The 23,687-nt window shown below is 34.4% G+C and overlaps 1 long non-coding RNA gene across 3 annotated transcripts; it reads right to left on the minus strand.

Annotated features, from left to right (window-relative positions):
* Positions 1-9,377: 9,377 nt before the first annotated feature.
* LOC114193983 (uncharacterized) lies at positions 9,378-14,863 on the minus strand. Of its 3 annotated transcripts, none has more exons than XR_014984079.1 (6): positions 14,689-14,863; positions 14,372-14,507; positions 13,519-13,687; positions 13,227-13,264; positions 11,155-11,199; positions 9,378-9,561 (listed from the first exon to the last, which is right to left on the minus strand). It is a non-coding gene; the product is annotated as an uncharacterized LOC114193983 (long non-coding RNA). The 3 variants fall into 3 exon arrangements; XR_014984080.1 differs by lacking the exon at positions 14,689-14,863 and adding an exon at positions 14,548-14,675 and having other exon boundaries at positions 14,372-14,443; XR_014984078.1 differs by lacking the exon at positions 14,689-14,863 and having other exon boundaries at positions 14,372-14,667.
* Between the last annotated feature and the right edge of the window lie 8,824 nt (positions 14,864-23,687).

Here is a 23,687-nt window from a genome sequence, read left to right on the forward strand (position 1 = left end):
ATAAAATATTGATGTTATGTTTGGAACGAACTGCAGTGGCATGAGTTATATAAACATTAGATTGCATGATCAAAGACAGAGAGTATGTGTGCATGATGATGATTAATTTAATGGTATGGTTGAATTGATGTGGTATAGTTTATTTATAGACTTATGATTGGAAAACCATGTTGTGTTATCAATTGGTGTGCTGTGTGATTGAGATCCCTTGGGGATTTGTTTAAAGTGCAAAAAACTAGTAGCATTATGCTACTAGTATGGCGCCTAGCGGCCCAGGCGGAAAGGTCACAATCCAGTGATAGTGCGCACAAGGTGCCTGGCGGCGATGAGGGTTCCACCATGCGGAAATCATGAAGCAGGGGGTCTGGAAGGTAGTTGGCGCCTGGCGGCGCGAGACAGGTGCGCCAGGCGGTGGCGGCACAAGGCGCCTGGCGGCGTGATGAAGTCTGCCAGGCGGTGACGGTGCAGAGAGGATTTTGTTGGCGCTTGGCGCCTGGCGGTGTGTGATGCCCGCCAGGCGGTCTGGACCTATATTCCGCCTAGAGGCGTGAGATGTGCGTCAGGCGGTTTTGGTTCAGTGATAGTGCACGACGAAAGGTTTCTACACAGCTTTAGGTGATGTTCATGATGCGAGGCTTTGACTGAGGGCCCAATTACGAGTGTAACTTGTATTGGGGTAACACGTGACCACTCTAGGTTTTAGCCTGATGGTTTAAGAAGTCCAGTGGAGTGTGCGAGTTATGGCTCGTAGGCGAGGTTCGGGTGATTGCCCTCTTCAGTGCATTCTGATAGAGTTTTGGTAGTCTGGGAACAACTACAAACTTATGTTTGTTTTGGGGAACTCCACTTGGTGTCACGGTGAGATGTTGTGACAAAGTTATTCCCACGTGTGGACTATCAAGTAGTGGCCTGTAGTTGGAGGGGCTAGTAGACACTCGTGCAGCAAAGATCGATCATTGATCTCACTAAAGGGTATAGAAATGATAGACGTCTAAATGCAAGTGTTGGAAATGGAGAAGTAAGGGTAAAGTGGAGAAATATACTAACCCGGGTTTAAATGCTTAAATGTTGTATTTAATGTTATATTTGTTGGTTTTATTTAAATGAGCTCACCCTATTTGTGTGTGTAGCGATGATCATGTAACTTGTTACATGGGAACAGATGTTGATGCAGGTGAGCTAACAGATGCATAGAGACGGAGTGGGGAACTCTTGGAGATTTTTCTCACTAGTTTATTTTATCGGACTATGGTGTTATTGTAATAATTTTATGGACCATTTTATTTGTAATACGGTATTAATGTGAATTATTTTCTCTGTTTTGGCGCGTTGAACTTAAGGTTTTAATTTTTCCCGCGGATTTGGGAAATTGATGAATAATAAATGAGGTTGTTTATCATTATTTATTTTCTTGTTTATTTTAATAAGTAATTTCCGGCTAGGACGTTACAGTACATGGATTAAAAACGTATTTTTCTCAACTTATATTATTGTTGCATAATTGATTTTTATGTTTTCTATTTTGGAGGATGTTTATTATAACTTGATTATATTGTCAATCTTATTCTAGATATTAGAGTTTACGAAGAACAAAAAGAAGAAGAGAGAGAGAGAGTTTAATCAAGATATTTCTTTTTATACTTCATTACATTTTGAATATGCTACAATAAAGATTATAAAGCTACACAAGTAGCTTGCTCTACAAGAACATAAACAGTTGTAGACTGTTACAGTTTTTGCACTTAATACACAATAAGAGTAGGTCTAGCAGTAGTTATACATTATTATGCACCACCCACTTATTTTAGGACTAAAGATTTTGGAAAGAGTGCCTTAGGTCTTAATAAATGACACATGTTCATAATCACATTACATTTGTTATGATTTTATCAATCCTATTCTCCTTTGTTATGTATGTTATTCTTGTCTTGAAATAATGTATCAATTAATTGACTTGAATAGACCCCATTCTCAATGGACAAATCTTAGATAGAGATGCCTAGAAACACACCTCAATATATGGAAAGATTGAACACATATTTGGATTTTTCATTTGCCAATAGCAGTGTGGGGAGGGAGATAGTATGTTCGTGCCCAAAATGCAACTTTAACAAGTGGCAATGTCTTGAAATAGTGTATGAACACTTGATTCTCAAACCTTTTCCTAAAGGATATACAATGTGGCTTCTATATGGGGAGAGAAGAGGAGTAAATGTGCTAGATGAAATACATGTAATGCAACAAGAAAACGATGAAGTAATTCTCTCTAATAATCCAATGTGTGACATGATTAATGGTGCATTTAGGTATCATTAATACAATGATGGCATGGTGGATGATAAGGAAATAGGTGCAGCGTCAAGCCATAATATGAATGATGATCTTGGATATTTTTTTCAGTTGATGCAAGAAGGTCAAGAGAGTTTATATGAAGGGTGTGATAAAGATTCTAAACTTTCTTTCTTGATCAAGTTGTATTACATCAAATGTATGCGCAAAATAACTAACAAGGGATTGTCCATGATGCTAGAGTTGTTAGTTGATGCTTTTGAACATGTTAAAATACCACGCTCATTCTATGAGGTGAAGAAAATCATTAACAAGCTTGGTCTTCATTACACAAAAATCGATGCTTGTCCAAATGATTTCATTTGTACTTAAGAGAAGACGCAAATAGGGACTTTTGTAAGAAATGTAAAACATCTAGATGGAAGGCAAAAAAGAAAGGTACAAGTGATAGTGATACAAGTAATAAAAGAAAAAAGATTCCTGCAAAGGTTTTAAGGTATTTTCCTTTGAAGCCATGCTTACAAAGGATGTTTATGTCTTCAAAAATAGTTGAGCATATGCGATGGCATGCATTAAAAAGTACAAATGAAGGCCTCTTAAGGCATCCAAGAGATTCTAAGGCATGGAAGACATTTGACCTTAAACATCCTCAATTTGCCTTGGACCCTCGAAATGTGAGACTTGGTTTGGCTACTTATGGGTTTATTCCATGTGGCAATCTAAGCACTAGTCATAGTATTTGGCTAGTTGGGTTTGATCCTCAGTTTATGTTTTAATTTTTTGAATTATGTCATAATTTTTTTCTTAAATTTTATAGGAAAAAGAGTGTGGCCAAAAGGTCAGTAGAAGAGAGGTATGGGTAGCCACTCCCAAGCATGCTAATGAAACATTTGTTAGTGATGAAGCAAGGGAAATTGGTGTAAGTTTGATTCTAATAACTCTATAATTATCATCCACAATTCATGTTATTTTAATTAGTTTCTTCTTGTGTTTTGTATAGGAAAAAAAATCAATCATATGAATCAAAGTTATCAACATCCCAATCAAAAGATGTATCAAGTATCGATTCCTTAGTTTTTGCTTTCGGAAGTCAAGAACATTGCGGGCGTGTTAGGGGTTTAGGTTTGGGACCTTGCCCATCTAAAGTGTTTGGCTTCAATGCACATTCATATAGTGGGGCGTCTTTGAGTTGTCCTTCTTGTACACAGTTACAAAATTAGGTTAATAATTTCTTATTTTCAATTATTGCTTTTTTTAATTTATCTCTTCTATATAATGGTATTTTATTGCCAATATGGTTTTTTTGTTGTTATATTGGGAATATTGTTTTTATCATTGTCGTCCAAACCAATAGAATAGAAATAAGTATTTTATTAGTGATTGGAACCATATATGTGATTGGAACGTTAGTTTCTCTTAATGAACCAAAATGAATGGATGCAAAATAAAATAGGTATAAGGTAAAAGTGGGTAGAATAAAATATACACATTGACCCATGTGTTATAGCTGATCATGTGTTAAGCAAGGCATGTCTGTAGCACAAAATTTGTCTCATGTAATGGCCATCCCACAGTGGCCCACGTGAAACAAAAACCCGCAGTTCCTGCTATTGCAAGTTACTATATTATTAATTTACCCACTTAGCCACATCTTCTTCTCTTCTCTTACAATTTCACTGCATATTCATTTATTATCAAAAACTATTTAACCATTTCTCATATGACATGTTTTCGGAACTCATTCCAGATTATACATCATCATCATCAAGACATTTTGGATTCCCTTATTATTACAAATTAATTATCTTCAACAACAATTATCTTTTTTCAAAACATTTTCCTTCGTAGATCTGATGATTCATTACCCTAAAAGAGCCTTAATTAAACTAAAAAAATAGTTATGAGTTTTAATTAAGAGTGAGAAGATGAAGTTTGAAATTTACATAAAATAGGTATATGTTGGTGAGAGACAGTTGGGGAGGAGAGACACGATTTTGTAGACTGTGCATTGAATTTGAGTAGTCTGTGACTTGAATTGAATGTTTTAAGTATAATTTTGTCATTGATATCATAAATATATGTAAAGAAAAAATGTGAACATCAGTGGGTCAATGTATAAATGATTTTCTCTTTTTGCCCCACGAATTTTAGCTAGGAACTTTAATTAAGAGCATAGCGTAATATCTTTGACACCCACTTGCTTTCAATTGCTTACATAACTTCACTGTAATATGTTTCATTATTGATGATTTTGAGTTTGATTTAAGTTTGTATTGTTGTTAGGCATGTTTGTAAAATGCAGACAGTTTGACTAATTTGATTAATTATGTTCTTAAATAGGTTTCTTCATTAACATCACAAGTCACACTAGTGCAATTTTGTCTTTTTAACTCGGGTGATATGCCTCGATTTTAAAGAAACCGAGACATATAAAATCGCAATGCTATTTTGAAATTTTCGCGAACTTATATGCCTCGATTGCCAAAGAACCAAGGCCTATACATGGTATATGCCTCGGTTGTTTTAGAACCGAGGCCTATAAGTTTGCTAAAATTTCAAAATTGTCGCTCTTCTTCTAATTATTTTATTTTACGCAGATGTTTACACCTCGGTTGCTAGAGAACTGAGGCCTATACATGGTATATGCCTCGGTTGTTTTAGAACCGAGGCATATAAGTTTGCTAAAATTTCAAAATGATCTTTTCTTTAATTATTTTATTTTACAAGAGGTTTATGCCTCGGTTGTTCAAATAACTGAGGCCTAAACTTTATCTAGGGTTAAATTTCGAAGAGTTGTAGAGGCTTCATTCTTCACTTTCTCTGCACTGCTTCTTCTTCTCCAAGCACTGTGCAATTTCTTCTTCTTCTTCTTCATCTTCTTCTTCTTCTTCTTCTTCTTCTTCTTCTTCTTCTTCTTCTTCTTCTTCTTCTTCTTCTTTTTCTTCTTCCTCTTATTCTTCTTCTTCTTCTTTGTGTCGTTCTCTGCCGTTCTTCCCAACCTCCATTCTCTGTCGCATAAACGTACAACTTGTTGGCATGTGAAGCCAAGGTGGTGTGTCTCATGAAGATTTGATGAAGCTTTTTGAACTACTTAGAAGTGATTACCATTGGAATCAAGCCTACATTGATGAAGATGAGGAGATTTGATGGCATTCATGTTGATCAAGTTTGGAACGTGTGCTCTCCACATGGATAAATCATTAGGAGAGAGTAGCATTAATTTGATTTATTTGGTCTTTGTTGTGTGTTTTAATCTGTTGAATGGTTTTTTAACAAGTTAAAATGTCTCTTTTAATCTGTTGAATGGTTTTTCAACAGGTTAAAAGGTTGGCTGCAGTAGTCTTAAACTGAGTTATTCAATCAGTTGATTTAGTTTTTAATCGACTTATTTCACTTAAGTCAAGTGAAATCAACCGGTTGATTTGGAAATGAACTTGTTGAATTTCGTAACAGTTTGACTATAAAAGCTGTGATTTTCGAAAGAGAGGTAACTTGATCATTTTTTAGAGCGAAACTGTTATGGAAACTTGGGAAATCTCTCTCTTTCGTGATCATTCAGACTGCAGCTGTTGAAGATTGATCTTGGATCAATTCATGGAGCTTTTGGCTTGTGTTTGAAGCTTGGAGAAGGTGGTTTATGGTAGGCAGGGTTGTGCTACCACTGAGGTTTAATCCTTCTCAAGCTTTGTGTGTGTGCTTGGTGGTTTTCCAGGTCTGTAAGAGGGTTCTTATTGTCCTAGTGTGAATCTCGTGTGATTTAAGAGTCTTGTGTGTGGTTTTTGCTTATTTTGAAAGTGGAAGGGTGGAAACTTTGTAAATATTTTGAAATAGTGCAAAGTCAGGCTCAGGTTGCCTTGACAAACTAGATGTAGCTTAGGTTTGAGTAAACCAGTATAAAAATCTTGTGATCCAATCTTTTCTCTAACCCTTCTTTCTTGCATAATCATTTAAAGTTTAAAGAACTTGAGTTTAAATATTCTTTTTCATGATCTTGTGTGTTTTCATGGCATCTACAACATAGAGCATGTTTGCATAATCAATTAGAACTTGTCTTCATCATTCTTGTGCATTGTTCCTGGTTTAAAACTCGAATCTGCATTTCTACATTTTTCCCAGTATTTTAGTCGACTATTTTTCTGTTTCAATCGGTTGAGTATACCAGTATTTGTCTAGTAAAATCAACCGATTAACTCTGTTTTTGACTGATTGAAAGTATATTGTCCAGTAGCTTTTGCATCCTAACTTGGTGATCAAATTGATTCAATCAAATGTGGTTTTTAGCTTTTAAAGATAGCCTAAAAGATAGCTTTTAAACCCCCCCCCCCCTTCTTGGCATTTCAACCATTTCAAAACTAACACAACTTTGCCACACCGCCATTCAACGTTTAACTTCGGTTTGTGTTTGTTTTGAATTTTCTTGCATTTTTGGTGAAGTTGATGTCTTTCTTGAGTTTTTTTTTTTTTTTTTGCAATCGTTGGTGTCTAGTGGGATTGATTAGCTCTCAAAAATTCGTCTTCCATCCTCTTCCATCTCTATTGTTGTTCAGCTTTCTTGGGTTCTATTTTTTTTATTAATGGTTTATGCCTCGGTTCTCTAGAACTGAGGCCTAAGATTGAAGTTTATGCCTTGGTTGATAATCGAGGCAAAAAACTCACTCCTTTTACCTCATCCAGATATGCCTCGTTTATTGAACCGAGGTATAATAGCCAAAGCAACCGATGCCAAAACCCTTTCCCGCATTAGTGTCAATGAAATGAAGGCAATGATGACTTTCTTTGTACAAAACTATCAAGGAGATTTGCCTTATGACTTTCTTGTGTTTCATTCATCATTGGTAATATTTAAATTTTAAGTATATTAATAAATATTTTATACTTTGAAGAATGTTACTAATTATGATTATTTTTAATGTTAGGTATCTGATCAGGGGAGTGTTCCTAATGGAGAAACAAATGACTCAGATCAAGATTGATAGTTGAAGAATCTTTTTAGACTTTCATTTTATTTGACTTTATAACAATTAGAACAAAGATATTGTAATATTTCACTAGTTTGAACATTTCAATTTTATTATTTATTTTGAACTTATAGACAATGTTCCTTAATTTTATGAATGTTATATCTAGCTATAAACAAATATCTAATTTTTTTAATTTTTGCTTATCATATGTTTCATTCAAGATGACCTAGATGGGTCGAGTGGGCTTGACGACCTAGGGGGCCAAGCTAGGCCAATGACCTAGAGGGGTCGAGTTAGGCTAGGTCGTGTTGGGCCAGGTTGATGAACTTGACGGGCTCGACCGACAGGTATGGGTCGTCAGGCTTGTTTGGATCATCAGGCTTGTTTGGATCATCAGGCCGATCCAGGCTGTCTAGGTTTTTCGGCCAGCCCAGTCCGTTTGGGTCATCGGGTCAGACCAATTCGGTTGGGTAGGCAGGTCAACCCAACCCATTTGGGTCATCGAGCCCGTTTCCAAATTTATCATGAACTCAAAAACATAATTAAACCTAAAATAAATATTGTCAAAATTAAATTTTATCTCACAAGAAATTAAAATGTTTTGTCTAAACAAGAAATTGAAATGTAAGATATTTTAATTTCTTTAACCAAATAAGTTATTTAGAAAATGTAGGGGATTTAATTGCAACCAATTCAAATACAAAACATTTCAATTTCTGAGCATTGTTGAAATGCTTCCTCAAAACAAAAGGTAAGGGAATTTGAAAAGTAAAAACATCAATAAATAATAAATTGCATTACAGGGGTAAAAAAGGACTTTCAGTACTATTATATAGTATAAAAGGATTTAAAACTGCATACAAGGAGGAAATACCATGTGTTCCAAAACCGTAGATAGATACTAGGGGTTTCAAAACCGCTGGTAATTACCAGGTGTTTCAAAACCTCTGATAATTACCAAAGGTTTAAAAAAATCTAGTAAATACCAGGGGTTTAAAACCGTCGGTGAATACTTGGGGTGTCAAAACTATCGGTAAATACCAAGGATTTCGAAACCGCCGGTAAGTGTTGCTTTACCAGGGATTAATCAAAACCATTGGTTTCATTAACGATGCTAGTACTTCTAGGAAAAAACAAACCGTCGGTAACTCCTTTAACAGAGGTTAAAACCCTGGAAATGTCATAAATAACCTCTAGTAAAAATTCTTTTTTTTGTAATGTATATTGATGATAATAGGGTCACAATATGTAGTTGAAATGGGCTAAAGCATACAATTATACTTGAGAAATATACAAAAATTAATAACTTCCTAGTAAGGTCATGATAGATTTTATTATGAATTTTGACATGTAAACTATATATACACCCCAAAATTCATTAAAGATTTATTATCATATAAAAATTTGTTAAAAAAATAAAATAAAATAAAAGTATATAAAACATGGGAACCTCCATTACATAAAAAATGGATAATTATGACGGTTAAAATTATAAGTTCTAGCAGTTAAAAATCATCACAAATGACATTTTTTACGGTTTAAAAAATCGTCAGAATTACATATGTCAAAAATAGTTTGTGACAAAAATATTCTAACTGCTGGTATTGTTGTAAAAAAAAATAATAATAGCAGTTAAAAACTATTACAAAATGTAGTATAATTTGATTGTATTTTATTATAATTTGACGACTACAAACCATCAAAAAATGAATCATATTTTGACGGTTAAAAACCGCTAGAAAATGAATCATATTTTGACAGATAAAAACCGTCACAAAATATATTATACTTTGATAGTTAAAAACCGCTACAAATATATCATATTTTGATGGTTAAAATCCACTACAAAATATATCATATTTTATATATTTTCATAATTAATAACAACCAAAATTTATTTGAAATGTTTTAAAATTACAAAAAAAATATTTATTAATTATTAGACTAATTCCATAATTCACTTTTTTTTTCTTTTTCTACTGTATTATTAAACAAAATCAAGTATTAATTAGTTATCATATATTTGTACCACTAATATAGATGATTATTAGAAACTTTTAGGAACAACACAATGCACGAAAAAAAAAAAGAATATATTCACAAGCTTTTAACGGATCTTCGTACATATATAATTCAGACACTGAAATGTTATATTGTGAAAATGTTACGAATAACCTAAACATACGTAAGTTTCAAAACATCCATATGCAATCATATATTCCACCTAAAAAAATGGAAAATTCGAGAAGTAAAAAGAAGGGGAGGTAGGAAGAAAAACATTCCATATATTAGAGAAGTGCACCTGCACCACCTGCATAGTGGAAAATGGGTGGTAGTAATATTTATCATGTGGATGGTCTATTCCAGAAAAAAGAAAATATCATGCCTAGATTTAAATGATTAGTCAAACAAACGAGACAACACAAACCATAAACATAAACAAATCAATAAACCTAGAATTGAGAATTCTAAGTATGAGTTTTTCAAAGTTTCAACCTCCCTTGGCCATGTAGCACTCCATAATAGTGTTTTCCTATCACTCATCCATACCCTAACTTACTTTTCTAAAATCGTTTTATCTAAAAAATACTCCGAAAAACAAGAAACCACTCAATCTTGGGACTGAAGGTATATATTCTGGAATTTTAATTAACAACAAAACAGAGTAATTAAAGTAGACCTTCAAACAAAGCAGAAACTAACCTATCGTTTCCTCGGCATTTCAATTTCCTCTTCTAGACGCGAGACTTTATTCTCTAATTCATTTGTGTATGCATGTTTATAACATTTATGGTTCATGATTAGGATTTTTACTAAGGGAAACACTAATCAAAGAATAAAGACTCAAATAACATGAAAGACTATTCATTTTTACTAAAGGATTAGCAGCTGATTTCTAAGCATAAAGTGCATCTCAGTGAGGTACTTACAAAAATCAAGGGATCTAAGACCCGTCATATCAGCAAAAGAGCAGGAAAAGTTTTAAAAATAGAAATAAAAGGATTTTGTGCTGCCAATTCTCTTTAATAATAATAATCTACTATATCATAGTTTATATATTATAGTTAAGTCATTAAAACCAATAATGACTTAACACATCATGCATTGAAAATATAAAACTAAATGAGAATAAAAAAGTAACCATTTGCAAAAAGGATCGTTGGTAACTTCAGCATCACGCATTTGTGCTAGCTAAGATAATGCATTGATTTATATGATCTCTAATTCAAATTCTATTCAACACCAATAAAATTGAAAGCTCAAAATATTGAAATACATATTAGCCCCAAGTTAAACCACCTTGCTTAGTTTCAATCATCAAAATTTATTAGACATATACGAACTGGATCCTTTCTATATGCCAAAAGTCCAAAGACCTTTTTTGATCTTATTAATTATTCAAATAAACATTGATAACATATAAAAGCACCATTTCTGTTTGATTGACGTTCTTTGGACCTGTTTTATTCATCTGCTTTTACCCTAACAACCTAATCTTTTGAGTTAGTTCTTGACATCGTACTATTATCAAGGCTTCTATTATGACCAAGTGTCTCGGTGATCTGTGTCTAAATGGCTTGTGTAGTGGACTGGGGTGTATTTATATTCACCGGTCTTCACAAAACAACTTGAACTTTTGAGAGTTGGCTCATGTAGAAATAATATTGAACATTAAGAATTTTAAGAAAATCCCTAATTCGCTAAATAAATCAGAGAATGTAGAAAATATGTTAATTTTGGATGCTTACCCGTCTGACTCAGCATGAATTAATTGAATATGATGTTTAGTAAAACATAACTAATTTAATAATCAATGATATAAAAGACGTAAAACAACATTCTAAAAGTAAGAAACTACATGCATACATCAGCATTTACACATAAAACATTTAATGTACCACACCTCATAAGTCATATTATCAGGATCGATGTTGTCTTGCCATATGACCTGCACCAATACCCCAAGGATTATTGGCTTCAGATGATAAATTTTTATGCTGGTTCTGATTATCAAGTTAGAAGTTGGAAACAACATAGAGAAGGGTTAACTACTTTTTGACATTAAGCAACTGAAATGCAGAGAGATCTCAACTCAAGTTTTTTCAAGTCCTCGTTTTAAATAATATAATTCCCAGTCTGATCAAGCTTATGAGAGAACAATTATACACGGAAGCACATGAAATCAATTTAGAGGGTTCAAATAACATCTTTGTGGATTGAATTCTGACACAAATATTGAGCTCCAGGATGAGAGGTATTAAACCCCTGCTTTTGTATAACAGAAGAACGGAGTACAGAAGAAACAACAAATCTAGTCATGTGTTGTTTATGTTTTAATCATTCCCAGTTAGTGATCCCCAAATGTTAATGGTTAGTTAAAGTAGAATATCAACAATTAGTTATAACAATCAGTTAGTTAGTTATATCAACTAAGATTTCTACCATTTCCTATTGACATCTAATCGCTAATAGGTTCGTTATTGTCTTCATATTTTCCGTACAACATTTTTGTTTGTTTTTGGCTTGGTAACATTCCCATGACTCAGTTTACTCAATAAAGAAACGTTTATTTGGAGACACTTCTAGCAAGAATAAAACTGAAGATGGTTTACATGATGTAGAAATTATCATTTCATATGAAAACCGTTTTGGGAGAAAACCAAGTCTAAAAACCAACATATGTAAACTACTTTGTACGAAAAAGACAATAACATCGTTGGCAACAATACAAATCCTATTTGATTAAGTGTCATCAATCGGAAAATATACCCAGAAAAGGAAGATGAGATAGGAGGCAAAGGTCCCCAGGATTTGATAATAACAAATAAATGATGTTTAACTTCAAAACTCCTTTTTGGTTTCTAGACCACAAAAGCAAAAATGATTCACATAACATATCAGATACATGTTACTATCAATCATTGCCTATTACCAATATCATTCCCTCCTTGAGCATCACCCGTACATAAGTATCAGATAAGTACACAAAGTGCCACAGCATTCGGGATGCACATGATACATGTGAAGCAAATGCAAGCATTGGTGCTTTGCATTAAGCAGGAGATTATATGCTGTTTAGGAAAATCTATAAAAATATTGTTTTGCCTGTTTTGCAAAATGATGTTAGGACCCAAAAGAAATCATGGACACAATGGGCAGAATTGTTCATCTTGTCTCATTGGCCTAGGGTCTGGAAAGTTTAGATGAGGGAAAATGGGAGTAGGAAACTGGCAGAGAGAATGGCTAGCAGATGCATTATAAAGATATAACTCTAACATTCCAAAGAACCTAGTCTAATAAGCTGAAAAGACAGATTAACACAAGTTTGGTAAAATTTATGGTTAAATTGCAAATCACCCCGTTTAACTGTGACTGTTGTGCAACTAGCAGTGTTTACAACTTTGGTCTGTTGCTAACCCCGTAAAGCTTTCAACTTTACAATAAATAAGCCCCTGTAATTAATTCATAAAATTAAACCCACAAGGATTACTAGACACAGTAAAGTTTAGGCAAACTATTTGCTAATGACATGGTGTAATCCATGTAGTCGACCTCATGACCTATGGAAATAAGGTTATTGTTGTTTGTCACACATTGAAAGTATATGCAGACTATTTGCCAAAGTTAAAACTACAGGGATTACCTGTCACATATTGAAAGTTTAAACAAATCAATTGCAAAAACTGAAATCATGGACTATTTTAGCCAAGAGGCCCAAGTTAAATTGAGTAATATTCATTTTGATCAACATTAACTGATAAAAGTGGTAAAGTATCCAAAAAAGTGTGCAGTAGATAGATCACAATTTATAATTAAAGTATGCCATGTACACCAAACTATCAATGAAATAATGTCTCCCAAATTTCAAGCATAGGGGACCTGGCGTTCCTACCAGTACAAATGATTGAATACTAAACCAAAATTCAAATAGGTAAGGTCTAAAATTGTGGATCGGTTAATAAGAAAGCTTCCTACCTGGCTACTACTGTTGGACTCAAGATGATTTGGACTGCCTGCAAAAGAAATTTAAAACAGTTAATATAACATTTCTCTATAGCACTGCATTTTCTTCCGTTGTTGATTGCACTAGTTCAAGAATCATTAAGCACTAGTTTCAACAGAAGGGTAACCAATTTAGCTTCAACTTCAGTCAATTCTTCAACATCCTTGTCCATCAAATAAAATCATTAAGCACTAGTCCAAGAATCAAGCTTACTGTAAATAGAAAAGGGTGAGCAAGTTGATATGATGGATAAATAATAATCACCTTTTTTTCAAATAGTGCATCTTTCAAATAATGCATCCATAGTCTATGATTTCTTCATCATACAGAGAAAAATCCTAGAATGCACAACACACTACAACCAAGATGAGTTCCAAAGATGAGTAATACATAAGTAAGGGAAATAAGAAGACGGATGAAAAGTTGCCAATGCCTGCAATTTCATAGAGAATAGAGAAATTAATACAAACTTACATATCACAGCATAATGAAAAATATTTTAAATATTGAAAGAAAGTAAAACAACAAGAACACTTAATTTATCAAAATCTAAAATTAATTTTCAAGATTAAATTACAGTCATAGTTTTGGCATCTTGTCAAATTACGGTTCCAATCATTTACAAACAAATCACTCTTAGCTGCCAACTTTCCCAATAGATATTCATTAACCTATCATATGACAGAAAATAACTTTTTCTTGTCCCTCGTGAATAAAACCACATGCAAGGAATTTGCAGTAGGAGACAGTAGATAGTAAGTCCACAATACCGACCGTAAGCACCGAGTTCAGGATAAAATTCAAATTAATCAATTTCTAAGAATCATGATCATGAGAAAGGATATCAAAAGGCTAAGACAGTGTCAAATATTGAAGGAGATTATTAGCGAAGCAAGAAATGAACGCAGTGATGGAAAATTTAATTTTAAGTAATTTACTCCAGCAAGTTAAAACAATACTCATAACAACGTATTCATGAATTGCAAGTATAACAACATCCTTCAAAAGGTATCAGAGTACATGCAGATAAATACAATAGACAGAAAAAAATATATAAAAAAGGGTTAAAAAGGAGAAATTAACAAAGAAACACAAACTTGAAGTGTCAATCACTTGCCTAGACATATAATAGGAGTTTTCGTATCCTTAAAACCACGGAAAATGCCTTGAAGAGCCAAAGAAAGTACATCTGCAGGAGCACCAACAGCTCTTATAGAGAGAAATTGTCTTGCAGGAGCAAAAGTTGGATTTTGCTGTAGAAAATAATTGATTCAAAAAGGAATTACAACTCACATGCTTTGACAAGATAGAAGAGTGATGTTAGATAGACTTGTAATCAGCACAAATAAAAGATAGATTAAAGCAATGACCAAACAACAATGCTAGACAAAAAATGATTAGAACATATGAACCAAAATTACATAAGAATGGTACCTGTTATGAAGTTGATGAAGAAAAAAAGAGGACTCGCTGCTGGAGGGGACCACTACTGCTGGAGGAGCGTTGATTGGTGGGGCACGAGGAAGAAATAATCGCGATTTTTAGATAAAAAGGAAAAGAGAGAAAAAGTGCACTGCTGAGTTGTTGAGAAGAATAGACTACTGAATGAAACACAAATTAAACCTAAAGTTTTAAAATTTGTAACGGGTTGAATAATTGACAGAATTTTTATTGATTTGTAACGGTGTAATACGACCGCTAAAAATGTACCACTAATAGAAATAATATTTTTTGTAGTGCACGATATAAAAATTAATAACAAATTAAAATGAAATTAATAAACAGAGAAAAAAAATCTACTCATAAATAGTAATAAAAATTTGAGGCTTAAATAAGTTTTTTATTCAATAATTTAATGATTGTGCAATTTTTGTATCTTAATGTCAAATTTTGTCGATGTTCAAATTAAATTTTTTTTCATGTCATTCAATTGTAAAAAGATAATATAACCTGTTTGTAATAGAGGATAACTTAATTACTCATTCATATGATATATTAATTATAATAGTTTACAAAATTTCAAATATATTATCTAACATATACCTTGACATTTCAAGAGTAAAATGATATGTATTGATTGTTTGAATGAAATTGCTTAATTGTTTTGCTCATATTTGCTTTTTTGCATTTCATTGTCCATATATATAATTTTATTGTTATCATTATTCCCTTATTCTTATTGCATCATTTATAAAATTTTATTTTCTCTATTTCTATCTTTATTTTCAAGCTAATGACTATTTGTCATGATAAAAACACAAGCATATATTAAAATTGTTTATTAAACGGAGGGATTTATTGCATGGTGTATTGACAAAGATATTAATGACTGATAATTATGACTTATATAGATCACTTAACTTACATAACAAGATAATTTTACAACTTGCAATCATTCCTCTCTATGGACAATGTTTCACAAAGAATTAAACATGTGACCTGGATTCTGATTCTTATAATATCTAACATGAATTTTGTAAAATAAAAATAGTTAATTATATATATTTAAGGCACTCTTACCAAGTTATTAAAGATATTAAAAATATGGAATTATTATGTGATTTCAAGAAGAAGAAAAGAATACATCATACCATAATTTAAAATTAATATTTTATTTTATGAGATGAGATTACAGTGTAATAATTGTATAAACTCTCATGATTTAACGACAGCAACACAGTCATTCCAAACCTTCTGACTCCTCTCCACGATCTGAACAGCACTGCTCAAGAACTGTGTCTTAGTCAAAACAAATTTGGTCATATCATCGTGGCACACTTTTCCAACATTGCTCACAAGTTTGTCACAGCAATCTTCAATAACAGTAGCGTTACCATAAAATACAGCAAAGTATATGTCTCTACCACAAATTGGATCTAAATTTGCAGCACAATTAGCCAAATAACTTTGGTACGATGACACTGGCCCAGGCCAATTTGATGGTGCCGGAGCAACATTAGAAAACACAGTGTTGCACATCAGTGACCAACTCATCATTAAACATAACAACATTAGACAAAAGTTGCTACTGAATGTGGCCATGTTTGATGCCGAAGAATGTCTTGATGATTGTAACTTAATTACAACGACAGTTTGATGATGGTGCTGAAATAGGTTGGGACAAGTTATATTTATATCTCAATAATATTGCTAATGGTTAGGTTTTAATTTTCTTCATGATGAAATGAAAACTTATGTTAGTAATTAATTAACAGCTAAAAAGCAGAAACCTTTCTATTAACTTACATACTAACGTTTCCACTTATCTTTAACCTAAAAACACATTTAATTGCAAGGGATAAACAGTGAAGCCACGTTACTACTGGTAACTTCATATAGTGGGAGTAGCATAGTTGTATTTAATTCACATGAACTTCAAACCTTTTCAAAAGAAACAAATATCAAGAAATGTTAACGTTTGACGTTTTTTTTTTTTAGATCAGCATTAGCACAACAGGTTCTTTCTATTGTTTCTAGTTTAACTGAAATTTAGGTAAATTTGCTAGGTCCTCACCAAAATTAATAATAATTAACTATGATTTTTACACTAGTTGTTTCTTTTTTCTTTCCTTTCAAATACAATAATTTGTGTTTGGACTTACACATAAAAAGGTGCTCTCCAATTATTTTTATTTTAATGCTCGTAAATTATTTTTTGTTAACGGTTATCATATATCTTGTCTTAAGAATCATAAACAAGTATTTAGTAAAGTCAAGTATCTACCTTGTTATTAACTTGTTTTACTAGTTTATAAATCATGTACAAGTATATATATTTGGTAAGATATCAAAATAATATTTCAAAAGTTGTAGTTTATAAGTTACAATTTATTTCCTCTAATTTTTCCAAATAATTTTGGCTCATGTCATTTATTTGGTTTTTTCACTACTCTCCATTCTTTTTTAACAAATGCTTTTATTATTCTTAATTTCCTTTTATATATATATATATATATATATATATATATATATATATATATATATATATATATATATATATATATATATATATATATATATATTAGATATTTTCAATTCTATAAATATTATTAATTATTGTACTATTTTTCATATTTTCTTTTCGTAATTTCTTTTATAAGTTACAATTTATTTCCTCTAATTTCTTTTATATATTCTTTTATGCCTTGGTTACAAAAGAACCGAAGCCTATAAGGCAACCTAGTAACCAATATTTCAAAAATGCCATCAGCGTCAGCACTTTTGGCTTCGGGTGTTTCTGGACCGAGGCAATATGAAGAGGTTTTTGGCCTCGGTTAAAAAAGAACCGAGGCTTATAAGTCAGCCAGTAACCCTAATTTCAAAAATGTCACTAGCGTCGTCACATATGGCTTCGGGTCTTTATTGACCGAGGCCATAAAGGGACTTTAGGCCTCGGTTATTAATTGAACCGAGGCCATATGCCCTATTTAGGTTTCTAAATTTGCGACTTCGCACTGTTCACCTTCGTCCCTGAGCAAACACTTTGCGCACGGTGGAGGCATTCTCGTCTTCGTTTTCTCGTGCGGTGGTGTTTGGTTCGTCATTGGCAAAGGAGGCGTGCTCGCGGCTCACGGAAAAGGCGTGATTTGGTGGTCACTCTCTTCCTTTGTCTACGATGGTGATAGCGGCATAGTGGTAGGGTTGCCCGCAACAGTGGCTTGAAGTTCTGCTTTGAATGGCGGTGGAGGTGCTGAATCTCTAGATCTCTTAGCTCTACTAGTTCATGGTGGTTTGTCATTGTCGCATTTAGACCGTGTAGTGGTAGCATGGGTCTAAGCGTCGTGATGGGTTGCTCGTTCAGTGTTGGTGAAGGTCTGGACGCGGCAACGTTTGTCGACGATCTCGGTGGTGAGAACGAGCGCAACAGTGCTAATGGTGGTGTGAGCGAAGTACCCCTATGGCTTCGGGTCCTCAGAGAACCGAGGCAGAAAAGTACCCCCTATGGCTTCGGTTGACACCGGAGGCCAAAACCTACCATTTTTTGCCTCACCCCAATATGCCTCGATTCTAGAACCAGGGCAAAATATCAAAAACAACCGGGGCCAAAAGCCCTTACTGCACTAGTGGGATCCTAGGCAAAACGATGAAGTGGGAGTAGAACCAATTGAAGATATGGAAAAACATCCCTTTGGTGTTAAGCATAAGTACACTCAAGACAAAAAGATCCTAGGCTAAACGATGAAGTGAGAGAAGAACCAATTAAAGATAGAGAAAGCATCCCTTTGGTGTTAAGCATAAGTACACTCAAGTCAGTAAAACATTTGCCAATGTTCTAGAGGTAAAGGAGATATTATACAAGCGTGTGGACTTGTCCTCTTTAAGTGTTACAGATATGCCAGACATTGACTCTAAAGTAGTCAGTTATTGGTTGTCTATGTTTGAGGAGGCAAGACTAGTGGCGTAGAAGAGGAAAAAGATGGGGGGAGAAAAAAGGGAAGTGGCAAAGTAGAAGTACACTACATGGTTGGCCAACATAGTCTTGGTCAAAAAATCCAACAACAAATGGAGGATGTGCACCAACTACACAGATCGTAACAAGGCTTGTTGTAAGGACACATACTATTTACCTACATTGACAAGCTGGTGGATGGAGTGGCTAGCCATAAGGTGCTCAGTTTTCTCAATTCCTACTCAAGCTACAATCAGATCCCAATGTACTTGTACGACCATCAGGTTATGCCTTTTGGGTTGAAGAATGCATGGGCTACTTTCAAAGATTGATGGATAGAGTGTCCATCATCTTATCAGGAGGTGTGTGAAAGTCTATGTAGACGATTCAATAGTATTGTCGAACTCACTCGATTAGCAGGTGAACGACTTGGATAAGGTATTTGCGGCCATCCGTAAGTACAAGATGAGACTGAATACAAAGAAATGTCTGTTTGGGATAACCGGGGGAAAATTTCTAGGGTTTATGCTAACCCATAGAGGCATCGAGGCCAACCCAAACAAGTGTCAAGAAGTCATAACAATGAGGAGCCCAACTAACGTTCGAGAAGCACAAAGATTTGTGGGTAGGCTACCTACGGTGTCGTAGTTCATTCCAAAATTGGTAGAGAAGATACAACCTATACTTAAACTGATGAAAAAAGCCAACAAGTTTGTGTGTGACTGATGAGTGCGTATTTTTGCCCTCATTCAATGTTTAATTTTGGGTATTTAATTGAATTTGTGTGCTTAAAGAGTGATTTAATTGACAGTTTTGATAATTAGGTTGTTTGAGCTTGTGTGATAAAAATGCGTTAAAAAGTGATTTTTAGCTACATAAATTATTTTTGAATATTTTAATGTTTGTTGATGCAACTGAAGTTAAAATTAGGCTCATTCAAGGTGGAAAAATAAATTGATTGAAGTTACAAACCACCTTTAAATAAGGCTAAAATTAGCAAGTTCTGAAAAAATTACTTCTGCACCCCTAATTTTTATTTTACACACTCCCCTATTCCAAATGGGTTATAGAAAACCTACTTCTACATCCTTGACTTTGTCTATTTTCACCCTTTTTTTCTCTCTTAAACTAGATGCACTAAGATCATGCCATGTGGCAATCCCCACTTTTTAAATCTGTCCAATTAAAACATTCCACGTGGCAACAATCCTTGCACTAACAAGTTGTCCAATGGAAGGGTGCCACATTATCATCTCCATCTCTCCCACAAACCAGAAACCCTAGCCTCACATTCCATCATGGCAGCCACCATGGATCTCACCGGCAGCAAGTTCACGCCCCACCATCCACACCAGTCACGGCCACCCCCATCCTCCTCGCACCTCGTTAGAAACCTCCATCAGTTCACGTCGAAACAAGCCATGAAAGCTCCAACAAAACTAGCGCCATCACTGCAACAGTAGCGTCCCTGCGGATTTCGAGCCTCCATGCATCTGCACCGCAGTTCCGTCATCACCATTCACGCCAACAGCCACGCCACCTGCAGCAACGCATCCATCACGAACAATAGTCTCCATTTTTGCGTGGAACCACGGACCTAGAACCACCATCAGGAAACCATCACTGCAGCGAGCACACAATCCCTGCACTGGAAGCGAAACAAGCCATGAAAGCTCCAACAAAACCAGCGCCATCAATGCAACAACAGCGTCTCTGCGGATTTCGAGCCTCCATGCATCTGCACCGCAGTTCTGTCATCACCATTCACGCCAGCAGCCACCTTTATTCCATCCTTGCTATTCCTGCACCTTTGACGAAGCAAAGTCGCCAGAAAATGAGACCATGATGTCGAAGAAGAAAGGACAGCAGAAAACTACGCCGCACGTCGGAGAAGGAGGACGATGTGCAAAGCCATCTCCAAGCCGTCATTGCGCATGCGGCTGCAACAAACATGGAAGCGGAAACCCTAATGGAGGAGAGAGAATTGGACTGATGAGAGAAAAGAAGAAGAGGCCACGTGTCACTCTGCTATTGCATAGTCAAACTGGTCAAAGTTGGTCAAACAATCAATTTTGGGAGATTCTGGTCAAAGACTGGTCAAACTAAAGGGGTTTAACTGCAAATATTGATATTTTTGGATTTCTCAGCAAATTTGGACTATAGCATTGAAAAGGACTGATTTGAAAAATTAATACAAATATTAGTTGATGATAATTTATCATATGTCTTTAAGTAATTAATTAATTTAATTATATTAGATATTAGTATTATCAACCAACTATATTTGTCAAATAATGTATATCTCTCCAAATATTTTTTAATATTTATCTTTATCTTTATTTTAAAAGATATTTGAGAGGTTTAGTAAATGAAAAGTCCAGTCCAAGTCCTATATAAAGAGACCATGGGAGTAAAAGAAAAGAGGCTCGCCACTTTGGAATTTAGGAACCCTTAGGGGCGCCTAATTTCTTTCTCTCCTTACTTCTTCTATTTTTATTTTATTTTGTGTTTCATGGAGTGCTGAACTTCTTGGGTTGATTCCATTGTAATTTCATTATGGATTATGAGGTTAAAATGAAATAATTTCTTTGTTCTTTTTATTATTGTTGAGGTTTTCATTCATCTATGTCTTTTATCTTTGAATCTCATAAAAAGTAATGATTTTAAATCTATATGCATGTTGATCATATGAATCAAGGGTTTTTAAATTTAATTGAGACTTTACTTTGATTTTATTTAGAAACTTTCATGTGGTTAAATGAGTTTTTACCAATAATTGAGACTTTACTTTGGTTAAAGGTATTTACTCTAACGAAAATTAATCGAGACTTTACTTTGATTAATCAAACTTTTTATTTAGTGAGGAGATAAAAGAATAGACATAATTAGGCATAGTAAAATTTGATTGAGACTATACTTTGGTTGAATTTACTGTTGATAATCTAAAAGTTCTCACTTTTAATTGAGATTGTACGTTGGTTAAAAGTGAGAACGCCAACAAATTAATTGGGACTTTACATTGATTAATTTGCAAATCTACAACAATAATTAATTGAGCAATAATCTTTAGATAACCGATGATGAATCTATTTTGAAAAAGCAATGCAATCAATCTCTTTTTCTTTACTATTGTTTTTATTTTATATATTTTTTTATCTTTTCAATTCTACTTCTTTCTTTGTTTATCTTAATCCTTTCTTATATTTTTATTATTTTATTTGACTAACTTATTAAAAATCAATTTTGTGTTCGTTGGAAGACGACTTAGGGTTACTTTACCCTTTCTATTTTCTTGACTACTATCTTAGCAATACTGAAGTTGCTATAGTTTAGTAGTATTAATTTGATCGCGTCAATGACAATGTTATCAAATTTGGCACTGTATGGCCAGATTGATCCATTGATCAAATTTGACATATGGCCAAATTGATCCAAAAGTCATAAATTTTTCGTCTTCTCCCCAAAATAAGTCCATTGAGGACATTTTTTTTGAAATAAGTGTGGGGGATACAACCTATACTCAAACTGATGAAAAAAGCCAGCAAGTTTATGTGTGACCGATCCTTTGCAGACTTAAAAATTTTCCTTTCTGCATCGCCGATGTTGCATAAACTTGACAAAGGAAAACGTCTTTTGGTATATCTAGCGATTTCTAATCTTGTTGTAAGCGCAACTATAGTGTAGGACCTTGAAGGGCAACAACAACCCATATACTTCATTAGCGGGGTACACTAGGAAGCGAAAATACAATACCAAATGGTTGAGAAGGTAGCCTTTGCAATAGTTACGACAACAAGGTGATTGAGACCATATTTTCATGGACACAAAGTCATAGTCAAGTCAGACTATCCCATACACAAGGTTTTGAGGTGATCGGATTTGGCAGGTCGTATGGTTAGGTGGTTTATGAAGTTATTCGAATACCACATTCATTGTGAGGTATGGGGGCCAATTAGGGCACAATGTCTAGCTTATTTGATCAATGAGCTTGCTAGAGTACAAGATCCAGATGCAGATGAATGGGTTCTCTCGGTGGATGGCTTTTCCAACACAAAAGGAGGAAGAGTTGGCATCATGTTACAAGGTCCGAATAACTTATTGGAACAATCCTTGTGTTTTGGGTTCAAACTGTCTAACAATCAGGTCGAATATGAAGTGGTGATTATAGGTTTGCTTTTGGAAAGGGAAATGGGGTGGAGGATATCACGAGCAGGTGAGATTCCCAATTGGTGGTGGGACACTTGGAGGGCACTTTTTAAGTGACATATCCGCTTTTATTATGCTACTACCATGTGGTACGAGGGATGTTGGAAAAATTTAAGGTAGCAAGGTTAGAACACATCAATAGATCGCAAAATTCCAAGGCTCACCTTCTTTCAAAATTAGCTACTACCAAGGTGAAGGGCTAACCTTCTTTGGCAGATAGCAATGTCACAAAGGTGGCGGTACTAGAAGAAGAGGAACAGATTATACCTATTGTCAAATTTATACAGAGTGGCGAAGAGAGTGGTGGGAACGATCACACCATCCGAAAATGGGCCTCTCGGTTTCTCTTAATTGGCGGGGAGTTGTATAAGTGGGGATTCTTAAATCCCCTCTTAAAGTGTCTGACGGTATCCCAGGCTTAGTACATTTTAGATGAACTACACATGAGAATCTACAATATGCATTCTGGATTCGGTGCAATGGCCTTCCAGGTCTTATGGGTTGTCTATTAGTGGCTAACCTTGAAAGCAGATTATGAAAAGTACGTCAAGAATGTGTTGAGTGCCAACAACATGGCAATATGATACACCTAAAGCTTGAGGAACTCCATGTTGTCATTTCCCCTTGGCCTTTCGTTGTTTGGGGCATGGATATATTGGGACCCTTTAGTTTGGGAAACCGTCAAGTTAAATTTCTGCTTATAGCTATCAACTACTTTACCAAGTCGATTGAGGCAAAACCTCTTACTACAATCACGACTCACCAAGTTCAAAAGTTCGTTTGGAAGAACAAAGTATACAGGTTTTACGTCGCGTGAACCATTATCACCAACAATGGC

This window comes from Vigna unguiculata, chromosome 8, assembly GCF_037176805.1.
Source record: "Vigna unguiculata cultivar grain cowpea cultivar isolate G323 ecotype 2 chromosome 8, ASM3717680v1, whole genome shotgun sequence".
NCBI lineage: Eukaryota > Viridiplantae > Streptophyta > Magnoliopsida > Fabales > Fabaceae > Vigna > Vigna unguiculata.